At 39.9% G+C, this 27,709-nt stretch overlaps 1 protein-coding gene across 3 annotated transcripts in view; it reads right to left on the minus strand.

Moving 5' to 3' along the window:
* spen (spen family transcriptional repressor) overlaps window positions 1–27,709 on the minus strand; it is a 71,071-nt gene that overhangs the window by 27,516 nt on the left and 15,846 nt on the right. The window lies entirely within an intron of this gene.

Genomic DNA, 27,709 nt, shown 5'->3' on the forward strand with positions numbered 1-27,709 from the left:
GCTATGGAGAGAGCTTATACTTTCCCAAAGATACCAAGCTGTAAATGAAAATTAACTTAAGAATCTTAGTCAGGTTTATAGTGGCAGCGACAATGATCTTTAGTAGGTTATGCATTCACTCACATACAAATATTTTGTTTGTGCTGTTATAAGTGCACAGCAAAGTCTGAAAATATGTTTTTGAAGTGGAACTGAAATATTATAACAGTGATAAATCAATAAACTATTTCTTTATAACAAAGCTTGCTATGTTACACATCAATGTTAGTTAATCAGTAGAATATCTTTCTAATGTTGGACTCTGTAGTGCATGATCATGTCTCTTTATCAATACTAAAATGTGTTTAAGGAATACAAATAACAGACTGCGGCACAGTTTATGAATTCCTATCACGATAACTATAAGTGCTGGTGACTCATATTTTGGTCTCAATGTGGTGTCGCCAACCACCTTTATAAGGATTCAAATTTATTACATTTCAGTGACCAAAATTCCAACTTTTTTTAATGTTTTTAAATGATTAAAAGAAATATTCCATTCAGTCAAATAAAAACTTTAGAATCTATAGCATAGTTAGAAAACCTAGATATAAATTGTTGGAGTAACTCAGCGGGACAGGCAGCATCTCCGGAGAGAAGCAATGGGTGATGTTTTGGGTCGAGAGCCTTCTTCAGACTGAATGGCCTCGACCCGAAACATCACCCATTCCTTCTCTCCAGAGATGCTGTCTGTCCTGCTGGGTTACTCCAACATTTTGTGTCTACCTTAGATTTAAACCAGCATCTGCAGTTTTTTCCCCACACAATAGATATAAATAGATAGACTTGGTGATGACAGATTGAAATTGGATAAACATGACAATACTGGAAGGCCAGTGAAGCACCTGTCCCAAACACACTATGGATAAAACAAATTCCCAACAAAAGTTGTGATACTACATAGAAACATAGAAAATAGGTGCAGGAGTAGGCCATTCGGCCCTTCAAACCTGCACCACCATTCGATATGATCATGGCTGATCATCCAACTCAGTATCCCATCCCTGCCTTCTCTCCATACCCCTTGATCCCTTTAGCCACAAGGGCCACATCTAACTCCCTCTTAAATATAGCCAATGAACTGGCCTCAACCACCTGTGTGATACTGTGTGAATCCGTTCTTTCAAAAAAGAAAACTAGTTGTTAATAAGAAGGGAGATTATATAAAAAGGTGTGAGTAAAATAATACTTGTGTGCTGACCAATTAAAGCACCATGGAAAACACAGAGCCAAGCGATCTCACAACCAAAGGATCAAATTAAACCTCTGCAGTCTGATGGCATCTTGTCATGGGTAATGGTAAACGATTAAACAGCTAACAGAAAGAGGCGGCTCCAAGAAAGTTCCCTTTTTCAACTATGGCAGAACCCAACATGCGAGACCTAAAGTAGTAGTTTGCAACATGTTCAGCCACATCTTGAATAGATAATCTCTGTTCCTCCCAGTTTGTCACCATCACAGAAGCTGCTCTCAAGGTAGATTGATTTACACCACTTGAAATGAAGAAATAAATGCAAGTATCATATAGAGCAAACGCTATGGGACCAAATAAAATCCCAGCTATAGGACTAAAGACCAGCACTGCAGATTAGGCCGTGCCCATGTCAAGTTGACCCAGTAGTCACAAAATTGACATTTACCCAACAATGCAGAAATTTGCTCAGTTATGTCCTGTCCACAAAATGTAGAAAAAAAACAATAAGAGCAACTATTGTCTAATCATTGGCAAAATGATGCAAGACATGACCAACCACACTATCAAGGTACAATTGGTCATCTGTGTCCAGTTTAGGTTTATCCCTGTGGGTGCTGTCCCTTGATAATAGATGCCACCTTCTAGATGCGAACGGTTTTGACAAATCCCATGCACACACACACACCTGTTGGGCTGTGAACGTGATTGGCCGGGATGAGTCCGCTACTCCCTGCAGCCTCCTGCTGCAGCCTCTTGTGTTGCCATGTGTTGGAATTGCCATCAGAGGCTACTGTGCAATTAATCAGGGTATTTTCAACAGTTCAACTGTAGAAGATTGTTAAGAGTATTCAGAGATGTACGGAATCTTTTTAAACATCTAAGAAAGTAGAGACGCTGGCATACTTTCTTGGTGATTACATCTTAGTGCCGTGCCCTGGACAAGTTATTTGAGACGTTAACGCCGAGCAATCTGAAGCTGCTAATTCTCTCCACCATCGACCCATCAATGCAAACTGCAGCGCGGTCTCTTGACCTCCCCTTCGGGCATCAGCGATTAGATTTTGGTCTTGTTGACATTGAACAAGAGGTTATTGTTGCAGCACTACTCAACAAGGTGTTCAATCTCTCCCCTGTACACTGACTCATCATCACCCATGATTCGACTAAGCACAGCTCTGTCATCAGTGAATTGATTGATTATATTGATTGAGCTGTGCTGGCCACATGGACACTGGTGTGAAGAGAGTAGAGCATGGGGCTAAGCAGGCAGCCTTGAGATGCACCTGTGCTGATAGTCAGCGAGGAGATTTTGTTACTGATCATCCTGATTGTGGTCTGCAATGAAGCAGTCAAGGATCCAGTTGCCAATGGAGATACAGAGGCCCAGGTCTTAGATCTTGGTGATGAGTTTGGAGTAGACGATAGCGTTAAATGCCGAGCTGTAATCAATGAATAGCAGCCTGATGTATGTGTTCCTATTATCCAGATGACCCAGAGTGAAAGGTAGAGCCAGTGAGATAGCATCTGTTGTTGACTTGTTGTAGCTCGACCTGAAAATAAACATGACTTGCTAAGTCTGTGTTTAGATCTGGAGCCGATTAGTACCCTCCAAAGCCTTTCTACTATCTAAAAGTCACAAGCAGCTGCTTACAACTGGATGAGTACAGCAACAACAATTCTCAAAACACCATCCATGACCACGTAATTGAGAGGCCATCAACCTAACATTCAGTCCCTCCACAACTTGCATACAGTGGCTACATCTAGGCTCCTACAACATCACATCTTGAACTTGTGACCTTTGCTACCAAATAAGAGTAGCTAATGCACAGGAACACCACATCAGCAGGTTCATCTCCAAGGGATGCCACATCCTGACTTGGAAATATAAAGCAAGTCATACGTCATTGCCAATTCGAAACACTAAACCTCCCTGCACAATCTATCTGTGGATAATCTATACCCAGACATAAAAGCAGTTAATCGCTACTTTTTCAAGGGCAATAAACAAGTTTGGTATGCCAAAAAGTGCAAGGAATCATGGGATTTGTCAAAAGTCAATCGCGATAAACACCCCCGGCAACCATATGCACACACACACACACCTGCACCCCACCGCAGCCAGGATCTACCTGGGCCTCCGGCGCCGCCGAACCGCCACTTGACCGTCCCTCCCCGAGCGCCCCATCCCCGGCCGGGGGTGGCCGGAGACGCCTGGGCCGACCCTGGACCGATGGGACACCGGCCTCCCGCAGAGGCAGCCCAGGCCCTCAGCCAGCGGGGAGTAGAAGCGCCAAATCCAGCCCAACTCCGTCCATCCTGCCGGGCGAACCGACAACCCTGGACCGATGGGACACTGGCCCGCCACAGCGGCAGCGCAGGCCCACAGCAAGTGCGGAGAAGAAGCGCCAACTCCAGCTCAACTCTGCCCGGCCCGCCGGGTTAACCGACAGCCCCGGACTGACGGGACACTGGCCTGGAGCAGTTGAGCTAGCACTTCTCCTCCACGCCGGCTGTCCCGCTAGACTAGGGCCGCCAGTCAACCCGGCAGAACAGGCAGAGCCGAGCCGGAGAAGAACGCTTCCCCTCCGTGCCACCCCGCCAGCCCAGGGACATCCCCGGCCACCCCTGGATAGGGACGGGACACCCGGGAGGGGACGGGGATGGCCCAGCAGTAACTCAACAGCGCCTGCAGCACCAGAGACCCGGGCCCGATCCCTACCACGGACGAAACGCAGGTCTGCACAGCAGCCGAGAATGTTTATCGCGAGTGACCCATGACCTGGGCATGCGCAGTCGGAATACCGAACTCGCTTATTAGGATGGTCAATAAATGCCGTTTTACGCAAAGCCCAGTTCCTGAAAAATAACAGAATTTGTGGTGCTAAACTTACACACAGAGAGGAGGGACCAAGAGGGAGCACATGGAAGATGAATGAATTGTGATGGTGTGGTTGGACAAAAATGTGGCGTATTTACTTAAATAACTTACAAATTCAACGATTCAACATCATTCACTCAGGTTAATCTTGTGGGTTACCTTCCATTATATTCCATTATTGTGGGTTACCTTCCATTATAACGATGATTTCTGTTATGAAAGCCGCAAACTTATTGGAGAAAGAGAATATATCTTATTTAAAAATACTGCAGATGCAGGTAATACATCTATGGAGACAGTAACAGAGTTAACGTTCCAGTTCAATTACTTCTCCAAAGAATTGCTGCCTGATCTGGTGAATATTTTCAATATGTTTTTATTTCTGTATTTCTACCATTCACGTAATTTTCTCTCCTATCTTTTAGCTTAATTGTTTTAAAACCGCAGGTGTGACAGTATGGGATGCTAAATATGAAGAATAATTTGTGCAGTGCTATTAACAAGTCTAAGTAATTATTAACACCAAATAAAGTAAGATTACGCATTATCTAACATTAATAGGAAAATATATAAGTATTGAATCATGTTTTAAATATGATTTACTGACTTGAATGTTCATGCAAGAAGCTTTCTGGATCAACTACGAGAAGTGTGTTGTGTTACTGGAGAAGAGGGCATGTCACTTCAAAATATCTTTAAGGCAAATTAAGTTTCTCAACGTGACAGAAGGCACAAAATTGAAACTAAAAGCCAATTGTATTTTAATTTGTTGAGAATATGCAAAACAAGTCAGAATGTATCAAATATATCTGCTTACATTTGTACTAGTATTACGGACAGTTTCGAAGACATTTCAATTTAAAATATGCTCAATGGAAGCAAAATCATTTGATATCAGAATTTTCTAGACTACACGTGCTTTTCAAATGGTTACTCAACTAACATTGATTTTATTGGGTGTAGACACAAAACGCTGGAGTACCTCAGCGGGACAGGCAGCATCTCTGGAGAGAAGGAATGGACGACGTTTCAGGTCGAGACCCTTCCTCAGACTTTTATTAATTATTTATCCAGCTGCGTTACTCCAGCATTTTGTGTCTACCTTCGATTTAAACCAGCATCTGCAGTTCTTTCCTGCACATTAATTGTATTGGAATAGATGTATTCCAAATGAACAGGTTTCTCGTCGGTTCATGACAATATGCGAACCTATCGGTTATGAATTTACATCGATCCATCACTAAAACTCGTGTGTGCAATTAATAAAAATGTGAAAACAGAATGAAGTGGGTTGACTACTCTATACAATTCAACTCTGCACCTCATTGAATGGTATCCAAGATACTCATCAATTGCCAGCCATGCTGTTATATTATACTCAAAGCAGCTGCAAGGTCAGATCACGTCAGGCTGCTGACACCTAAACCAGCTGGAAGACTATTTTGCAACACTATAAAAGCCAACAAGCAACTGACTTTTTGCATTAAGTATCATGGCAACCAGCCAGAAATTACTGAAGATTTTTACAAAGCAGTCATGCAATGGTGAACTGGAGGACTCCGAGATAGGAATTGTTCTACACTCTCCTGGTTTTAAGAATGCATATTGCAATATTCATTTGCTTGGTAACACTCAGTTCATATTTGAATTACTACTTTTAGTTTATGACCACATCTATGGATTACAGGGAACTGCACATTCTGGTTTACCAAAAAAAGATAACATTCTGGAGTAACTGAGCGGGTCAGACAGCATCTCTAGAGAACATGGACAGGTGATGTTTCAGGTTGGGATCCTTCTTGAGATTGATTGGGGGTGGAGGAAGTTGCAATAGAGGAGGGCCAGGACAAAACCTGGCAAGAGACAGAGAGAGACAGAGAGAGAGAGAGCGTGTGTGTGTTTGATTGATAGGCAGATGGTGGACAAAGGTCATAGAAGGTGTGAGGCACAAAGAATTGAAGAGTTGCAAATTGTGAAGCTAGAAAAAGAAAAGTAGGAGGAAGGGGGAGGGGAGAAATGGGTACAAGTCCAGGTGGTGCACGGGGCAGGGAAGGAGGGTCTTGTAGTTACCTAAAATTGGAGAATGCTGTAAGTTAGCCAAGCGGAATACGAGGTGCTGTTTCTCCAGTTTCCGTGTGACCTCACTCTGGGAATGGAGGAGGCCCAGGAAAGAAAGGTCAGTATGGGAATGTGAAGAGGAGTTAAATATAGTTAGCAACCGGGAGATCGCTTAGGCTTTGGTGAATCAAGGGCAAGTGATCGACAAAACGGTTGCTGGGTCTATGTTTCGTCTTGACGAGGTGCAGGAGGCCACATTGGTAGTAGATAAGGTTGGAAGAGCTGCACGTGAATCACTGTCCCGCCTGGAAAGACTGCTGGGATGAAAGTGTGGGAGGAGGTATAGGGGCAGGTGTTACATCTCTTATGGTTGCAGGGGAAAGTACCTGGCGATGGGAGAGTTTGGGTGGGAAGGGGAGAGTGAACCAAGGAGTTGCGGAGGAAGTGATCTCTGCAGAAGGCGGAAAGGGGTAACGATGGGAAGATGTGACTGGTTACCTAATCGATGTTCTTCTGCTGATTACATATCATGATAAATACCACCACTATCTGTATACACAAAAATAGATGTCCACCTGAAATGCCTTTCTACTCATATCTGGTGCTACTTATAAATCTATTTTTGCAAACTTGCTCTCCCAAGCACTCAACTTCAATATAAAGTTATTAAATATATGATGCAACTCCCTTAACAATAATTATTCAATACAACAGAATGCCTCATAAGCAAAACCACTGTTAAAATATTGTATAGATAGATTCTGTACTCTATAAAGTTTGATATAGATATTGATTATTTTTGTTTATGTATTGGTATTGTTTCAATCCAAAATGGCTTCATTCATATGTCATAAAAAAGGAACAAGACATTTTCTTCATTTTTCATCAAGACAAAAGTGTAAATTTGTTCATATGAAACAAAATGCAACAATGCATTTCAGAACACATCCTACAATGGTTATCCAACTAAGTTCTGGCAAGGCAAATGTATTCTTTATTTTTGAACACCTACAGGTTTTACTAATATCCATTATGAGATAAAAACAATCTATTTTTCAATCCCCCCAAGAAAATCAGCAAATACACACACGTGACATATATTATATGTCCCAAAATAATGATCACAAAGTGTTAAAAGTAAATTGCTATTGTGAGGATTGGCTACACGTTCAACTCTGCTGATTCAGGTTTCTGGCACGTTGTATTTGCAGTCTGGGATCACGCTGCCCTTTTGAAAACCTCGCAGTTTGGAGTATCTCCGCAGCTGACTCAGGGAATCGATTTGGTTCCCGAATCAGTAATAAATGGAACATTAAACACACCAAATTCAGATAAACAGAAACTCATGTAAAATATTAAAATGTTGTTCCTTTCAAATAAAGAAGTGTCATAATTCCATAGCAAGCAGAAGTATTCCTGGCTTACTACATACTCATAAGAGTTGCAGAAATACACAGGATACGGACCCTCTTACATGACACGCATCAGCTAATCCTTTATAATCGGAATGCTCCCTTGCTATTTTTTTTTTAAAAGGGAATTCAATCATTATTTATGAAAATGCATTTGCTACAGACAAATTGTCAAAAATGCATAATTAATCTTCACAAAGAAACTTCATTAAAAAGACACTCCAACCTTCCTTCAAAAGAAATATAAAGGGGTAATCAAACACCCATGCATCCATGGGGGGGGTTAAAGACAGATCACGAATTTGAACTCAGTTTCGAATTTCCAACTTTGTGAAAGCTTCAGTTTGCCTCTTATAGTCAGTATTTTTATTAAATAAAATGTCTTCAGTTTACCTATCAGATATAAAGGGCTTTGAACACATTGATATGAATCTGGTTAACTATTCAGCATAAATAGGTAAATCTACAAGGATTAATGTCGATTCCAGTACAGTTACAACCTGCCAAAAAGCTTGCATTTTGTGCCAAACACAAAGAGTTACAACAATATATTTGCACAACGCCTGACAACATTATAAATGATATTTTCTGATGGCCTCTGCATTTGTTTTGTAAAGATTAGACCAATTGTGCCTCTACCCGAAACATTACCTATTCTTGTTCTCCAGAAATGCTGCCTGACCTGCTAAGTTCCTCCAGCACTTGGTGTCTCTGTTACAAATGCACGTTTTTTATTATAAGTTGTTTGTTTTAAATAGATTTAAATACTTTGTAAGAGGGGTTCGAGAATATATAGATGCAAAAAGAGAACTTCCATTTTACTTAAATATATATAATTCACATACATATCCATTCACTGTATGGATTTTGAATAATTGGATCAAGCTGAACAATGATCCTTTTGCCACCTACTGATTATACCCCGCCTCCCAAGAAATGACCTATACATTTTCAATAATATGTCATTCGCCACTTTTTAGACTTTGTTACCATGAACCCTGAATTTTGGCAGTAATTTATTCTAAGCCATCATCATATTCAACATTCTGAAGTTAATTTACCAATCATAATTTAATTTTCATTATAATCATATTTAATCTGCATAATTACATCATGATTTACCAAGCCATAAATAAATTGAAGTTTTTCATCTTTATTTATCTCATGAAAACAGGATAACTGATCTGAACGTCCCAGTTTTGTCAAGATATTTTTATAATATATTACTTTGAAATCCACTGGGATATCCTCAAAACAAAGGAATTCTGGGCAATTTAGATAATTATATTAACTCTTCTAAAAGCCTTAAGATGATGGCCATTACTGCTGATGGATTTATTCACCTTAACTATATATTTCACCTTGATTCCCGACAATTCCCATTAATCTGTTTTCCCCCTGCTGCAAAGAGAATTACAAATTTGTTCAATGCTCTTATAATTTATTGGCATTATTTTGCAGGAACACGTGTATTTTTATAAACCCTTTCTACATACTAGTAAACGTTCTTACAATCCATTTTTATTTTTCTATTCCATTTTACTCATATTCTTTTTTTCTATCATCATCATCATCATTTGATAATCCTTTTAAAGATTTTTAAAACCCTCTTTATCCTCAACTTAACTATTCAACTTAACTTCCTGTATTAGTTTGTTCCAGTAAAGTTTTAATTATTTAAGAAAGTATATAATTGTAGGGATTATGTTTAGAAACAATAAATGTATTAGTCATTGTTTAACTATCTAAAGGGCCTGTCCCACGAGCATGTGACTGCATGCGGCAAGCACGACCAAACCGGAAGCGGGGGCCACGCGGAGGTCGAGTGATCACCGTACGATTTGACGGGAAGTTCGAGCGAAGTCCGCGCTAGGCGTACGCCATCAAGACGCTCCATACGGCGCCGAGACGCTGCGCACGCCCGCCGAGGCGGTGCGTACGGCCTCAATGCGGCTGTGGGCCGGCAGGCCGTTGCCGCGTAGACATTTTTGGACAGTGTCAGTTTTTCGAATGTCAGGACCAGCTCCGCACAACTCCATACGGCTCCGACGATCGAAGTGGGACCGGCCCCGCGAGGCCGTACGGCTCAAGCGACCACGTTAGTTCGCGCTTGCCGCATGCTCATGGGACAGGCCCTTTAGTCTTTCATTTTATTAATTTAGCTGTTAACTTACTTTCCCAAGTCCTGCACATTTATGTAAATGCCTTTGTTGAAAATTAATAAGCTTATCTCAGTCATCGTTCTCAAAATTTGTAATTTTACTATAAACATTATTAAATAACTGTCTCATTACACAATACTGGATCCAAAATAATCTGATTCAAGAAAGCCATGTAGTTATCCTCGAAGCAGGATGTATCCTATTCCCCCAGGGTTAATCTCAGTTACAATTTACATTGAAAAATGAAATTACGGGTAGTACCAGTGTTTGAATGTTACAAATATTTAAAGGATAAAGAAATAAAACTATATATATACGTGTAAACAGCATCAGTACAATTATTTTTCTTCAAGAAGTTAAGATCATGAAAGGCTACATCTTTAAAAAAAAAAAAAAATCTTAAATTAGGTAGGTGGACCTTAGAGAAGATGCTGAAGAGATTTTACTGGTTTGAAGAACTTGAAGTTCCATGACAGACTGAATAAATTGCAAAAAGAAAATCTGCACCAGGGGATGTTGTTGCTAATCACACAAAAAAAAAATGGTCACACTTATTTTGCATAACATTTGAAACAAAATTCACTGATTAATATTCTTAGAGATGTTTGCCAGTCACATGAGAACTCCAGATGCATAAATACTGGATAAACAAGAGTTTACAGTACTGCACTGCACAGCATGATCTTTCTACCATCACATGCCATTTACCTATCATCTTTATACATGCTGACTAACCCTGGCTCTGAGTTCAATAATGCCCCAATTTTATAATTCACACCCTCAATTTTAAATCTTTCCATGGCCCTTCTCCTTCTAATCATCTTCACCATACAATTTGTTTGAAATCTCAGTATTCTTTCAATTATGGCACCATACATTTATCTGATACTAATCTTTCTGTTACTGATCACAAAGCTTTCAGGTCAGTTAGACAAAGGTGTGGAATTTCATTCATAAACATCCATCTTTACTGTTTTTGCCTACCTCAGTCTAAACGTTTGATCATGTACTGCGATATCATCTTTGGCGGACAGTTTTCAAATCAATAATGCTCCAGTAAAGTGCCATGGAATTTTATGGTGTTGTAATTGAAAGAAATAATGACCTTCGAAATATTTTTTAAAAGCCGCGACATTATCGCTGTATTAGGGCCTCTTAGCGTGCGGGGATCGCTGGTCGGCGCAAAATCGGTGGGCTGTAGGGCCTGTTTCCACGCTATATCTCTAAACGTCTCTACTCAGCAAGAAGTTGAGTCTTGTGGCTGCACAACTGGTAGCTGTTCACATAGCAGTAAAAGTAAGCTTACGGTTTATACATTCCACATCATGGCGATATTAGTAGTTTGTACAGCTATTTTAAAATCAACGATTGTCTAATAAAAAAGTAACAATTATTGTATTATCTCTTAATACAAGCTGAAAATAATAACTAATTGAAATTAAATATACACCTTGAATGATTAATACTCTGAGTACAATGATTCTTTTGTACCTTCCAGAATATAAAGAAAAACAAATGTTTACTTCTCCATTATGTATAAATATAGTTTAATTATTAATTTATGGAATGGAAATTTGCAAATCCCTAGGCCCAAAGTGCAGAGGCTATTTCATTCTCTGAAACAAAACAGGGTGGATTTTTATTAACTGGTTTGTTTGATGGAGGGAGGAGTGATGATGGGTGGTGAGAAATAGATACATCCACAAGACATTGGATTATACAGTTTTGACTAAGTATTTTACTAGGTGATTCTGAGGGTGTAACTTCAAATCACTAAATAATCGCAAAATGTAGTATTTAATTATATATCAGAGTCCTATGAACAAGGATAAGTTGAAGCACAGTCAGAGCAGGAGTCAATGCAGGCCACCAAGCACAAGCCAAATGGATATACATATCTCACCATATTCAAGCAGAGACATAAAGCTATCCTAACAAACATCTGACAAAGATCTAAACTGGCCACTGGATAGTATTAGACAACTGCTGTTTTTCAGAGCCTGAACTTATGCAATTAAAAATTGATATCACATTTGTTGTGATATATTTCCCAATCTTAATGCATCCCAAAATGTTCACAGCCAACAGGGTTATTTTGAGATGTGGTTGCCATTGCCAGCTAGGGAAGCAAGGGAAACCAGTAACCAAAGCATGTGTTTCAGATGAATTAAAAATAGGGCAGAATATACACTCCATGTCCGACACAAATAGAAAATGTGTGAAAACGGTCCAGATTCTGACAATTTCCTTGAATTTGGAACTGGTGGCCAAGAATTTATGCAGAGAATCCATGACTTCCTCCTATGAAGCCAATGAATTTCTTTGCTTATCCAATACTAGGTCAGGAAATCAGTCAGACAGTCAAGTAGACCCAATTGGAATGTGAGGGATTGGGCATGTCTTTGATGTACATGTACAAAACATCTTGCTTGTCTGAGCCATCACTGGTAGATGAGAAACGGAAGGAAACCAAAGACAGACCAAACAATGAGGGGGGTGTCAGGAAGGGACAGGGAGATAAGGACGAAGGGAAACATAACAGATGAGCCTCTGACTATAATAATCTAAGCAAAAATAGAGAATCAAGCAGAGAAGAGTAGCATTGGACAGATTGGTCAAACGCGTTAAAGGCAAGAAATGTGTCAAGCTTAGTCACGGATCTGATGAGATCCAGGTGAGCCTTTATGCATGGTAGGCAAGAGCATGGAACATGAAAAAAAGCACACCTTGCAATATAACAATGCATTATGTTATAAAAATAAGATTATTGTATGTCATTCTTCTCCTGTGCTCCTTTAAGTTTATATCCAATTAATAAGCTGATTGACTCATTTAAATCTTAATAACTATTCAGATCTGCTTTGCAGGAAGATCAATTAAGGACAAAAGAAGCTGCATCAGTATAGAACACTTCATGTTCCCATGGTTTACAAAAAGCATTTCTAAGCTAATTTACTGTTTATCTGAAGTGTAGTCATCTTTATAACATAGAGAAAATAAGTACTAAATTATGTGCTGATCGTTCTACACCCAGGAATTAAATAAGCAGATAAACTTCTTGATTTTGGTGAAGAGATGAATAAACATTGGTCACCTTCCAAAGTCCTATTTTCAGTGGAAAAACATAAATTAATGTCTCACCTGAAGGCCAATGAGTCTGTATTTTCTATACACTTGTCATCTCAAAGGAATACTTTATTTCATTTTTACAGTGTAAAATAGAAACTTATGGAAAGCTTATTCACTGTAATTAGAACATCAAGATCATGTGGTGTCCGTGTGAAACAGGTTTTGAGGGTGGGATGTAATTATAACAGGATAACCAGACATAAAATTCTTATCCAAATTCACACATTCCACCTCAGGTACACTTTAAAACTTTATATTGGGTCCTGTTGAATAAAGTGCCCCCCCCCCCCAGCACGGACCATTTCTCAATGGGCCCGAAAGACTCGAACTGCACTAGACTGACACAGTGCCAATTTTCACAGATTTTCAAGCTCTTAGGCTTAGAAATCTGTCCATTGAGTCTGTGCCAGGTTAAGCTTGGCACAAATAGTGGGGCCATTGAAATGATTGTGAGAAATTGGCTTCTAGAAGAAAGGGAAATTGAACTTTTTACACCCAGAGGTAATGAAACTGCAGTAGTTCCTCCCCCATTATTATTTGTGCTAAGAAACAGAATACGTTGTGAATATTTACCAGGCCACGCAGCATCCATGGAGAAGGAAAGGGAAGTAATAAGGTTTGAAAAAGGGTTTCGACCCAAAACATTGCCTATTTCCTTCGCTCCATAGATGCTGCCTCACCCGCTGAGTTTCCCCAGCATTTTTGTCTACCTAGTAATAAGATCAATGTTGTTTCTATTTTGTGCTGTACGGATGGAACGTAGGATCAAAGGTTACTAACCAAACTATTTACTATCTCTCTCTCTCTCTCTTTACAATTGCTGACGGATCTACTGATCACTCCAGCACATTGTGCTTAATTTCAGGAATTTCTTTGATTTACAACTGCAGGTACTGAATGTGTAAAAACTGAGGCATTGTTCAGGATCTTCAGCAACAGTTTGTTCAAACTGTTTTCATTCTGAATGTGTACCATGCACAGACTATGAACAGCAGGGACCTCGAAGCTGTGGAAAAGTACACTAATGCTAACTGGCAAAATTCTCATTATCAACTGCTAGATAAGTGAACCATACCAACATTCTCTCATTGCACTCAGACAGCTCTGAAGGGCAGGCCACATCATTTGCATGCTTAATGCCTGTATCCTGAAACTAGCACTCTATTCCAGGCCCCAGACTGGCAAGATTACCAAATTGGCAAAGGAAACAATTCAATAATGTTCCCATTATTTACTTGAGAAAGTGTAACAATCTCCACCAACTAAAATGAATCAATAGGCAATAGGTGCAGAAGTAGGACATTTGGCCCTTCGAGCCAGCACAGCCCTTTAATGTGATCATCCCCAATCAGTACCCCGTTCCTGCCTTCTCCCCATATCCCCTGACTCCAATATCTTTAAGAGCCCCATCTAGCTCTCTCTTGAAAGTATACAGCGAACCGGCCTCCACTGCCCTCTGAGGCAGAGAATTCCACATTCACAACTCTCTGTGAGAAAAAGTGTTTCCTCGTCTCCATTCTAAATGGCCTACCCCTTATTCTTAAACTGTGGCCCCTGGTTCTGGACTCCCCCAACATCGGGAACATGTTTCCTGCCTCTAGCGTGTCCAAACCCTTAATAATCTTATATGTTTCAGGATCCCCTCTCATTCTTCTAAACTCCAGAGTGTACAAGCCCAGCCGCTCAATTCTCTCAGCATATGACAGTCCCACCATCCCAGGAATTAACCTTGTAAACCTACGCTGCACTCCCTCAATAGCAAGAATGTCCTTCCTCAAATTAGGGGACCAAAACTGCACACAATACTCCAGGTGTGGTCTCACTAGGGCCCTATACAACTGTAGAAGCACCTTTTTGCTCCTATACTCAACTCCTCTTGTTATAAAGGCCAACATGCCATTCGCTTTATTCACTGCCTGCTGTAGTACCTGCATGCTTACTTTCATTGACTGATGAACAAGGACCCCCAGATCCCGTTGTACTTCCCCTTTTCCCCCACTTGACACCATTTAGATAATAATCTGCCTTCCTGTTTTTGCTACCAAAGTGGATAACCTCACATTTATCGACATTAAACTGCATCTGCCATGCATCTGCCCACTCAACCAACCTGTCCAATTCACCCTGCATTCTCATAGCATCCTCCTCACAGTTCAAACTGCCACCCAGCTTTGTGTCATCTGCAAATTTGCTAATGTAACTTTGAATCCCTTCATCAAAATCATTGATGTTTATTGTAAATAGCTGCGGTCCCAGCACCGAGCCTTGCGGCACCCCACTAGTCACTGCCTGCCACACTGACTGCCTGCCTGGATCCCCAGACCTAACCATCCCAGAAGAAGCATTTTGGATGGCTTCAGAATCCCAGATTCCTTATTTGGGAGTGCACACAAATTGAGCTCAAATGATTGAAGAAGAACACCACCTCAATATTAAGAACCTCTTCAGCCCCAGCTGTGGCAAAGCATGCGTAGCCAACATTGGCTGCATAGCTACCTCAGAACACTCAAACAGAAATGGAAGAAAGTCATCCTTGACCCTGAAATACTTACTCGAAGAATGCACAAGACACCAAGAAGCTACTCAATACCAAAAATAACACAACGGTAACTCATTTTTCCCCAAGTAATTATCAATGGGGAGGAGATTAAAATAAGCTGGCAATGAAAATACAATCCAATTAGTGGGGAAAAACAGGAATGTATCCATGGAAATGCAAGCGTACCCTTTACATCATTTGATTTCACCAAATACAGCCACAAGCACATTTTAATTTTCACCCAATAATGTTAAATTTAAAGAAAATTCAGAAGAAATTCAGTGCTTTAGAATAACCAGCAAAGTTTTCCAAAATTACATCATGTGCGGCTGTTAGAAATCCCTCATAAAAGCGTTTAATCTCTGAAGTCATTGATTCCCAGAGAGCACAGGCACTCTCCTCCGTGTCTGCTCTGTGTACTGGGGCAGCAGCAACATCTGCAAGTTAACCCACCGACAGCTCTTCACAGCCACTGCTGAGAACGCAAGCCCTCTTCCCCCAGGCTAACCGCAGACTCCTGCCAGTCACATGCGCCCTCCCCTCTCTTCTCTCCTTTCCTCTCCCCCCCCCCCCCTCCGCACCACAAGGACTCCATCCAAGGAGGAAGTGAAGCTCATATTACCAATGTGACATGGCCAGTAGCCAAGCCAGACTGGATATTTCCAGTTCAAACTAGCTGAGGAGCTAAATATGCAGTTTTGCTATATTGAGATGCAAGCTTTTCAACTCATGCCACATGGAGCATTTTGCCAAAATAAGCCATCTTTGGAAGTTAACACGTTATAAATCTGTCCTGCAATTAGTAGCATTGCACTTTTACATAAATATGTTTCTAAAAAAATTAATTACACATTCTAGAGTTGATTTTGCCTGAGCACAGTACTTCATATTGAGATAAAGACGGATTTATTTGAAAAAATCAATAATTTTCCTTTGTCCGTGGGTCACCAAGTCTATCCTCAATAGTAACCATTTGAGAATCATTTCATTTTAAATAGTTAATAAAGGTTCAATCGCTGCATATCAATGCATATATATAGAAATAGAACGATGCTCAAGCTGTTTTGCCCCTTTGCAACAAACAGCCTTATTTTTCCACACAATTCAAGTGACGTTACAGTTTGACAATGAACCAACCACCTGAGCTTTTGTTTATCATGTTTAACTGAATCTCTAGACATTTGATAGTATTCCATCCCAAACCAAAATGGGTTCTTGTTTATGCACTGCATATTTAGTAAAACTAATATAGATTCAAGGATATTCACCAAATGGGACAAAGTCTTCAAAATACACTTGGTCTAGTTGCACGGCTGAAATCAAGAGGTGAAAAAAAAAAAAATTTTGTTCAGCCATTTGAGCTGAACACCCTGCAGGCCATGAGGCTGAGCTAACTAGTTCACACCCTGCAACATCTGTGGCCTCAAATATTATTTTCAATCAAGTTCTCTACTTATAAAATACTCAAGTAAATATGGATTAGAACATAACAAATGGAATTCAGAGGACACAAAAATGCTGGAGAAACTCAGCGGGTGCAGCAGCATCTATGGAGCGAAGGAGATAGGCAACGTTTCGAGCCGAAACCCTTCTTCAGACGATGAAGGGTTTCGGCCCGAAACATTGCCTATCTCCTTCGCTCCATAGATGCTGCTGCACCCGCTGACTTTCTCCAGCATTTTTGTCTACCTTCGATTTTCCAGCATCTGCAGTTCCTTCTTAAACAAATGGAATTAAGAGTTCAGCTCTCGAGTTAGTTCTGCCATTCAATAAGAACATGGCTGATCTCCTTAACCCTTGATTCCCTTTGTAGTTAGAAATCAGTTTCCTTCATAAGCACCCAGAGCCCACGGCACCAGAGCTTAACTTGTATGTATTTTAAACAGTTCGTATCAAAACAAGTAAAACAAGTGCCAATGCAGGTTTTGCAAACAAAACAAAATGATAAGTGCCAGGAGCAAAACATAAAGAACCAATTGGTTTGCAATCTGAAGACCAGATTTGTTCTGCTGATATGCTAAATGGCTCTATTTTGATTTCATAGATATAGTACAAGTTTATTAACCAACTGATGTGTGCACTCAAAGTACAATCACCTACAGTTACTGACTTTTTGACATTAAGATTAAATGCCAACAAAGATACAGATGGATAGGAGAATAACTAAATAAGAGTTAAACATCAAAATCAATTATTAGTTGTTAATCAGGGTTTTAATTCTGCTAATTAAAAACATTAAAAATCTCTCTTACAATATTACTTCCAGATACCAAATGTGTATACTTCTTCCTTTTCATCCTCATACTTGTTTGTTCTAAAAATGCAATTTTAGTTGCTGGGTAAAGGTACTGAAAATATACTGCTTTTGTTTCAAATGACTTCTGACAGATGAGATATTAAACTGAAGCTCCACCTACCTGTCACGGTAGGTGCAACCATTCTAAAAACGAGTTATTTACCTGTTCTCCCCTATATATCCTCCAACTAACACCACCAAAACATTGTCTGTTATTGGTGTTTGGGAGTTCCCGCTGTGTCCAACTTGGCTGCCATATGAGCCTAAAAGAATGATACAGAGACCGCCAAACTTTAGAAAGAACATTTTAGGAAACTAAATTTCACATGGCAATTGAAGAATAAGATTTATGCAATGTAGGACCCAAAGCCTGTTTTACTATTCAAGTTCATGGTGGGCCTATAATTTAATTCCATTCACACTACTCATTCCAATCTACATGAAAATTGAAGTTCCTTGCTCTAGGCTTGCCATAGCATTGCATCTTTACATAGAAAAATAGGTGCGGTGTAGGCCATTCGGCCCTTCGAGCATGGCTGATCATTTAAAATCAGAACCCCGTTCCTGCTTTTTCCCCATATCCCTCGATTCCTTTAGCCCTAAGAGCTAAATCTAACTCTCTCTTGAAAACATCAAGACCTCAATTTAATTATTTGCTAAGACTATATTTCCAATGTACAATAACTACCAAACACATTCCATAATCGGCAAGACCAACTGTAGATTAGACGACCATTTCGCCGAACACTTTCGTTCCGTCCATCAAGGCCTGCTGGTGTTTCCAGTTGCTAGCCATTTAAATTCCCCTTCTCATCCTCATTCTCCTACCGACCTTTCTGTCCTTGGCCTCCTCCACTGCCAGAGAGTGGCTACATGCAAACTGGAAGATCAGCACTTTAAGTACTGCATGGGAAGCATACAATCCAACGGTATGAACCTTGAATTCTATTTCAAGTCATACTTCCTTACAGTGCCTTCCCTGTCTACCGGCAATCCCGATGTGCACATATTTCTCCTTCCACCTTCACCACCCTCTTCATTCCCCCATAACCATGTGTACATCTCCCACCCCTCTCATCCCAGTCCCCCATCCTTCTCCCTGTCCTTTTCCACCATAGCCCACCCTCCAGTTTTACATTTCACACCTCCCCCTCTTTCCTTACTTGACACCCTTTTATCTCCTTCACCCATCTGCTTAATACCCCCATCACCTGTATCAACCTATCATTTGCCAGGATTTGCTTCACCCCACCACCCTTTTCCAGCTTTCTCTCCTCTACTCCATCAGCCTGAAGAAGGGTCCCGACCCGAAATGTCTAGTGCCCATTTCCCTGCTACCCGATGCACTGAGTTACTCCAGCTCAGAATTTACAAAGTAGTTTTTCATTGGATTCTAACTTACTAATAATAGAGATCCCAGTAAATAAACACATTCATATTTAAACAGCATTTACAATGCTTTTATGATTCAAATTGTGGAAAAATACATCTTAAGAGTTGGCTGTCTTTGCTATGAAACCATTTTCCATTACTCAATGCTAGACTAAGAATGCAAATAATAAAACCAATTTATAAGCACAGTCATCTAACAAATAAATAGACACAAGTAAAAGTATTGCCAAACCAGCTTATCTTCTGACTATTCTTAAAGTCAAAATGTGCTTTCCCTACCAGCTCTAAAGAAATCTGCCATGACTATGGCCTTCAATTCCACTTTCAGGCCATTAGCTATTTATCCAATTTATGTGCATCTGCTATATTGAGCGACTTTTCACAAGCACACCGAAAAAAGATGATGAATTCAGACTTCAACCTCAGCTTGGCTTCTACCAACAGCCAAAGAAAACCCAACTGGTAGAATCCGTTTTAGTGCACTATATTAGTCTATGTACATATGGAAATAGTCAAATAAAGTCATTGAAATGAAAATTAAACGATAATTTGTTGGTTTAGGAATAGTAGTGCTCCTTCATTCATGTGCCAGGGAAATAAAGTAAAGCCAAGAAACTTTGTTTCCCTCTCCAAAAGTGTCACCTGACCTCTTAAGTACCCCTACCATTATCCATGTATGTCACAGTCATTGAAAGTCTACAGTATATATTCATCACGTGTAATCAAAATCATAGAAAATAACAGTTGAGAGTAGAGGATACGCAATATACTAGAACAACAACTACTGGAGCAAAGAATCCAAAAGTACTTTCATAGAAGGGTTTTGATATAGTATTATTTCTTAGAGGGATATGGCCAAATGCAGGCAGGTGGGATTAGTGTAGATGGGACATGTTGGCTGGTATGGGCAAGTTGGGCTGAAGGGCCTGTTTCCATGCTGTAAGACTCTATGACTCGTATATCCTTGAAGTGTTTATGGCCTGTGTGTCCAAATCTAGATCCAGTTCAAACAAGACAGAAAATGTCCCAGGTAAAAGACATGGCAAATCCCATTTGACTAACCACTGCCACATGATGCTAGTCTCAAACAGATGGAAAATGTCTGACGATGCTATCAATTGGCACGTACTTATCAATAACCTGCTCATTTATATTCAGTTTGGTTTCAAACTTCATTATATCCTCATGAACCATGGATAACAATGGGCAAGGTAACAACAACTACCTTTGATGCCAAGTGTTTAAGAAGGAACTGCAGATGCTGGAAAATCGAAGGGAGACAAAAATGTTGGAGAAACTCAGCGAGTGAGGCAGCATCCATGGAGCGAAGGAAATAGGCGACATTTCGGGTCGAGACACTTCTTCAGACTGATCAAAACCTTTGATGCCAAAGGATTGTTTGAAGAAGGTGACATTGAGAAGGCTTATTAAAGGTTGTGAGAATCAGGAAACCCTCCATTAGCTGAAATTTCAATATCTGTATGTAATTAATATTTAACTCAAACCCAATGAACGATTTGTTAAAAAATTGCATGATCTCAGCATCAGGACGTCATTTCAGAGCAATGTCCTCAGGCTCAACCATTTTTAAATAGCTTTGCAAATGACCCTATCTCCATCATTAGGTTAGTAATGAGAATATTTTCAGATGATTGAAAAATATCAATAGTCACAGCTTGTCTGAAACTTAAGTACTCTGTGGCTGCATACAATCAGATCTGGACAATAGTCAGGGGCAAGGTTTGATTTGACACATCAAGCATTGGCAATAACCAACAGCGAACCGAAGCACCAACCACAATACATACTGAATATCCTTGCGATTTGATGGGGGAGGAGAAGCACTAGTGAAGCAGACACTTATATACAACGACTACCAGGTAACATCACCTGTCTTGCCAAAGCCCGTCTTGGCAATGTTTATCAGGTACACAGGGGAAATAATAACACTCTCCCATTGTCTGGATGAATGTAACTCGAACACTCAAAATGATCAATACCATGATTGGTACGTTTGCAGGTAACACTAAAGTAGTTGGTATCATAGAGTGTGAAGGTTGTCCAAAAATTACAGTAGGGTCTTGTTCAGCTGAACAAGTGAATGAATGATACTTTATCATCACATGTAACATGTCACGGTGTGATTCTTTGTTTTGCATACACAAGGTACGCAAAGAGTGGCCATATATAGTATATATATATGTAGCCATATGTAGACAAAGTATCCCAATTAGTCCTCAATGGCCCCCCTTTGTTCTTGGCGTCCCCCCTTGCCAGGTCCCCTTTGTTAAGGGGTATTGAATGAATGAATGAATGAATAAGTTTATTGGCCAAGTATTCACATCCAAGGAATTTGCCTTGGTGCTCCGCCCACGTGACAATATGACATATATGGTGACAATTACGAATGACACATCAAACACTAAACATTAATAATAAAACACCATTGATCAAACATGTGAACCAAACAAAATACCAGAGCAAAAGGAGGCTACAGATTTTTGGCTATTGTGTAGAGCTACTACTCGTGGAAAAAAGCTGTTTTTATGTCTGGCTGTGGCAGCTTTGACAGTCCGGAGTCTATTGAGTATGGAAGTTGGGACATTCTATGCTCAATGGTTGAATACTCAGAGGCTGGCGAGGCTGCAGTTGGAGTATTGCGTTTAGTTATCGTCACCCCGCAAGGAAGGATGTCATTAAGCTGGAAAGAATGCAGAGAAGATTTCCGAGGATGTTGGCAGGACTCAAGAACTTGAGCTATGGGTAGAGATTGGGCAAGCTAGGATTTTATTCATTGGAACCCGAGGTTCAGGGGTAATCTTATAAAGGTGTATAAAATCATGAAAGGAATTGATGGCGTGAGAGTCTTTTATTCAGGTTAAGGGAATCAAGAACCAGAAGACACAGGTAAGAGGGGCAACATTTTCACTCAGAGGGTGGCAAGTATAATGATTGAGTTGCCAGCAGAGGTAGTTGAGGCAGGTACAATAACAACATTTAAAAGACACTTGGACATGTACATGGATAGAAAGGGTTTAGAAGGATATTGGTCAAATGTGAGCAAATCGTTTCAAAGGTAATTAGGGATGGACATCGAATGCTGCTCTTTTCAATGGGGATGCCTTCAAGAAAATGATTCACTAAATTGTCAAATACACCTGGATCCAATGAAATTCCTTTTTTTGCATGCTTCATAGTAAACATGATAAATGCGATTAATCAGTAAATCTGAAGTAGTGCAAGAAAATACTAATAGAAACATACAAAATAGGTGCAGGAGTAGACGATTTGGCCCTTCGAGCCAATATGATCATGGATGATCATCCAAAAATCAGTACTCCGTTCCTGCTTTCTCCCCATATCCATTGGTTCCGTTAGCACTAAGAGCAATATCTAACTCTCTCTTGAATACATCCAGTGAATTGGCCTCCACTGCCTTCTGTGGCAGAGAATTCCAGATTCACAACTCTCTAGGCAAAAAAGTATTTAGTCATCTCAGTCCTAAATGGCCTACCCCTTATTCTTAAACTGTGACCTCTGGTTCTGGACTCCCCAAATATCTGAAACATTTTTCCTGTATCGAGCCTGTCCAATCCCGTTAGAATTTTATATGTTTATTAATGTGCTTTAATAGAATACTGCGTATAAAAATTCATTTCTAAACTTGTTGAACTTCTCCCAACATGTTCTAACAATTCGGAATGAATGCATTTTCAGATATAACCACACACAGCTTTGTTTCCAACACTTCAACAAAATGGATCCATTCTTTACATATTCTTGAAAAATTAATGTCAGCCTATTTATTTTAACAATGAAAGCATCACAGCCAAATCCAGCTCAGCCACTATTTGCACACACTTGCCGCAGATGCAATGGGAAATGAATAAATTATAGCTAATTAATAGTACACTAAAAATCAAACCTACTCTTCCAGTTTTGGATAGGTCACAACAAATCGTGTGAACTAACCAGCAGTAATATGTTAATCATGTTAACTAACTAGCCACAGAGTGCATAGTATTGAACCTTTTTTTATTTTAGTGGATCAAAACCAATAAACCTTTCAAATTCCCAAATATTTTAACTGTTCATACATTATATGTGCACATTAAAGTCCTTAAAGAGCTCCATGACATCAAATAGATCAAATCTATTCTTCAAAATAATTGTTGCCACACTGGATAACAGTTTTACAAACCATTTCTGTTCAAACTGCGAATGAGACATTGAGTTTCTAGATGACCCACATTACTTATCCATTTTGAACTCTGTATTCATCCCCTTACACTAATTCGGCATGGCTCGTTTCAAGCTCAAGGAATAACTCATCTGCAGAAAGGTACAATAAAGCATAATGGGCTAAACAATGTGTTCAACTAGCATGTAATTCCAGCATCTTTAGCTAAGATTTCGAGCACTCTTAATTACTTTCTCACTGTTCTATTTGCCGTTGCCAATTTCATGTATAAAATCAGCATCTCCTTTTATACCCTGCTATTCATTGCACTGGTACTTCACATAGAACAGATTGCATTCCTGGGAACAACAGTGCTAATGGAATCAGCTATGTAAAAGGTAATTGCAGAATTATATAGAGAGAGATGCAATACATACTGCACTGCTGTACAAGGATCCTTGTTGCCGTGCACTGTTGTGTTGGGATGCTAGCACCAAATTAAATAGCATCATAAATTGGTGTGCAGGCAGCCTGTGGAGGCTGGTGTTGGGCAGGCCAGGATGAGCTATGCAGCCTCTCAACACTGAGATGTGGAACTCGGAGTAGCATTCTGGCTGGCACCTAGAAGCATTGAAAGCAACTGGTAGCACTTGCTTCATATGCTGCCACACAATCTGGGTCATACAGTCTCGGTCATCACCTGAGGAGATGGAAACTGCTGTCTCTGCACTTTCGGCTGGGAGAATCTGTGCAGGCAAACAAAGGTGAGGGTGAGACGGCAGTTTCCATCATATTCAAAAGATGGCGATGAGGAAAACGGTATGACCTGGGCGTTCTGTGAACACGTGGTGAAAATATTGTCAGTCCCCAGCTATTGGCCAGATTCACTCTGCCAGCCAAGGTGCAGTCCAAGGCAAACATCTCAGCACAGTGGCTTCCACATTCACACAGTCCACCCAAAACCAGACCTCGCTGGCAGTCTCTCCATACTGAGTCACAGAGGAATTCATTATTGGAGATACACCAGGAGAGGGCAGAGATTCACACCAGATTCCTGGGACAGCAATGAGTAGCTCAAATCTTTTTTTTAAGTACCTATGAGAGTTCAGATTGGAGGGGCAAGGTGACAGTAATGAATCAACCCTCTAAAAGAGAGGTCTCAGTACGGTACAATGCCTTTATTGCCCACTTTCAATCACTCCCACCCTCCACCCTATCATAGACATTCTCTTTTGTTCTTTATTCTATGCCAAACATTTTTACTGCAACTTAGTGGTGGGGGGTTTGCTCTTGGTATATACATATGGTACTCAAAAAAATGAGATTACAATTCAGAGTTCATATAAATTATCTGTCAAGAGAAAAGGTGTGATAAAATGAAACTCCGATTGTGTTTTGGCTTCTGAAATTGAAAATAGCACAAAGACCAGCTGCATACATAAGATACTTAGCTCCCTTTGTTACTTTCTATTAGGCTACAATACAAGACCCCGTTGTTGAATTTTATTACAGAAAAAGCTGGAGTAACGCAACGGGTCAGTCAGCATCCCTGGAGATCTTCCTTTTTTCCAGAGAAGTGGTACCATACTGAGACTTCGCTTTTTTTTGGCATCTCATATTTTCAAGTTTTACATCATTAAGAAAGTTACTATTTAATCCCAAATCAGATGTGTAGCCAAACATATGTTATCCCTGTGGTAGATAAAAATGCTGGTGAAACTCAGCGGTTGAGGCAGCATCTATGGAGCGAAGGAAAAGGTGACGTTTCGGGTCGAGACCATTCTTCAGACTGATGTGGGGGGGCAGGAAGAAGAATGGAAGAGGAGGAGACAGTGGGCTGTGGGAGAGCTGGGAAGGGGAGGGGGAAGAGGGAGAAAGCAAGGACTACCTGAAATTGGAGAAGTCAATGTTCATACCGCTGGGGTGAACATTTTGCTCCATAGATGCTAAGTTTCACCCGTTGAGTTTCTCCAGCATTTTTATCTACCTTCGATTTTTCCAGCATCTGCAGTTCCTTCTTAAACATATCCCTGTGGTAATTGTTTGATAAATAAATGACTATTGTTGCAAGCTGCTTCTAGTAAGAAATATGTCAGTTAAACCTGCAGCCCATTTACCTTAAAGACCTTCCTGAAAATTTAGCATTGCAAATGCTTTTGATCTGCACCAATATCTCCTCATATCTTGGGTCGTTAAGTGTGTTGGTTCTTACAGATGCTGTCAGACAGCAACTCGTTCTAGCATCTGCAATATTATGATTTTTCCTTTGGCTTTTCTGTTGGCTCAGCATTCATAAATGCCATTAGATTTTTCTCTCCAACTTAAATACATAATAATAATAATAATAATAATATATTTTATTGTCATTGCAAATAAGCGCAACAAGATTTGGTATGCAGCTTCCATCCGATGTCATAACATAAATAATTAATAAAATTTAGATTTAGATACCCTGAGAACATGGTTTGTAAAAGAACAGTAATTAACATTATTTAAATACAAGGTTTAAATCAAGTTTCAAGTAACAAACAATTCCAAGTCATTTAAATTTGCAAAAATCATTTATTCAAATGACTCCCTCTATAGCGCAATGCCAAAAGGGTGGCACGGTGGCGCAGCGGTAGAGACCCGGGGTTGATCCCAACTACGGGTGCAGTCTCTATGGAGTTTGTATGTTCTCCCCGTGATTGCACGGGTTTTCTCCGAGATCTTTGGTTTCCTCCAACACTATAAAGACGTACAGGTTTGCAGCTTAATTGGCTTGTGTTTGTATACTTGGTATAATTGTCAATTGTCCCTAATGTGTGTAGGGTAGTGTTAATGTGCTGGGGCCGCTGGTTGGTGTGGACTCGGTGGGCCGTAGGGCCCGTTTCCACGCTATATCTCTAAAAATAAAATAAAAACCCCCAATTGTGTGAAATGTCACAGCATTTTTGCTTACCTATAATTCCGTATTGGGATAATCTAGCAAGCTATTGTAAAATTATGTCCAACAGATACATGTGATTTTATACATTGTAAACATAAATTAATTATTCTGGAGATTCAATGCTATTTTTCTTCCTGCTTTGCATTTTGAAGATTAGCCAGAATGAGAACAATTAACTTCACCATTTCCATTATTCATCTACACGTGAATCAAGAGGAATAAAGTCCACAATGGATTACAGGCAGTGTACTTGTTAGTAAATTCACTCTAAAATGGCATTATTTACTCAGGACTAGCATTTCACAATCAGGACGGCTGGTAGCAGGGCATCTGGGTAGTACGATGGTGATTGATGTTAAAAGATTTTGAATCCTGAACCTCTGGTGAACTTGGAAAGGAGCTGATTAAACAGTTATCCAATAAATGTGACACAGCACAACCAAATATAACCCTAGGACTGGTGGCAGCTGTCAATGTCCTTTCCAACAAAATCCATGTTATGCATCACTGCTTTTTCTCAGAGATCTGTATATTTGTTAGAAACATGCAAACGTGTGATATTTACACAACAGGAACATATTTAGGTTCATATTTCAAGAGAATCAGGGCCATTAACTTTCATCTATCTTGTATCTCCATAAAGAAACAACATACTGACAACATACACAACAAAAAAATTCCCACGTATTCAGAGTAATGTGCATTTGCATACAACACATCAATGCACTTACTGACCTACATAGAGCATCAAAACACATTCAGTATATCATTAGAATGCATTACTTAAAAGCATTGGGAAAAACAGTGACAGTAAAAATCATAAGTCTTAGACACATCAATTTGTTCACAAAACATATGATCGACCTCAAAACCAAATACTATTGGGACAATTTCTCAGAAGGGATCATTTGCCCCAGGTATTTTACTCAGTTGCTAACCTTTTCTACATATAAATGTGTGCACGCTTCTGAAACGGGTATATCCCACAATTGGTCAATACATACATAAAGAAATTCAGGATGTAATATAGCAGCTGCACAATTTTATATTTATAAAAATCCACCAGGAAAGGAAATTGTGTCAGAGGATTGCAGACAGATAACGTTCTGCTATACTCCAGTGAGAAAATCGAATCAGGAATTCAAAAGTAGTGAGCTTAATGAAGATAAGAGATTTAGTGGTTATTATCAAATCACAGCAAGTGTAGATATTCACAAATCCATGCAACTAACGTGAACTTTAGAGTTTTCACACATGTACGGTGTACTGTGAGATTCCCAAACTTGCTACCAGTGGTAGTGTATTTTCTTATTTGCTGATTGCAGCCTGCTCCATCGCAAGCAAGAGTAATTGCTTGATCGGATGTAAATTTAGGCAACAACATCTCATACCCAGTTACATGAGATCATAGTGCGTCATGACTAAACTGTAATTATAATTACAGCACAATGATTATTGTAATTTCCTTACACGACAAATGTCTTAAAATAAATGGGA

This window comes from Leucoraja erinacea, chromosome 30, assembly GCF_028641065.1.
Source record: "Leucoraja erinacea ecotype New England chromosome 30, Leri_hhj_1, whole genome shotgun sequence".
Taxonomy (NCBI): Eukaryota; Metazoa; Chordata; class Chondrichthyes; order Rajiformes; family Rajidae; genus Leucoraja; species Leucoraja erinaceus.